The sequence below is a fragment of the Phalaenopsis equestris genome, unplaced genomic scaffold, assembly GCF_001263595.1.
Source record: "Phalaenopsis equestris unplaced genomic scaffold, ASM126359v1 Scaffold235604, whole genome shotgun sequence".
NCBI classification, from domain to species: domain Eukaryota; kingdom Viridiplantae; phylum Streptophyta; class Magnoliopsida; order Asparagales; family Orchidaceae; genus Phalaenopsis; species Phalaenopsis equestris.
The window spans coordinates 300,154-300,607 of NW_018253466.1; positions in this window are offsets into that span (position 1 = coordinate 300,154).

Genomic DNA, 454 nt, shown 5'->3' on the forward strand with positions numbered 1-454 from the left:
TACTGAATCCGTGGCTAGGCTGGGAGGATACCAGCTCTCACTTCGAAGCTCCTACGTTCCCCTCGCCTGAGGGCTAATATCTCTGCTTCAGTACTCAAATAATAGGACCAAATTGGGGATTTTAGTCTGTCACCCTAAAATCTTTAATTCTACGCCCATCAAAGTATATTTCCCTATTTATTTGCATTCAACTCCCATGAACTTAACCATCCATAGAATTTGAATGTGGTTCTACTTTGTTGAGAATTACACAATGCTCTCGAGTCATAATGCAATTACAACGAATTTTAACACTACAACAGGTCTTTATTGTAATGTAAATAAAGTGCAAGTAAAACCCATCACATTTATAATTAAATCCACTTCTAACATGCATCACAAAATCCTAAACATGAATTCTACTCATTATAAAAGAAAAGTAAAATGAAAACAATGACATAATCTTCTCATGCCA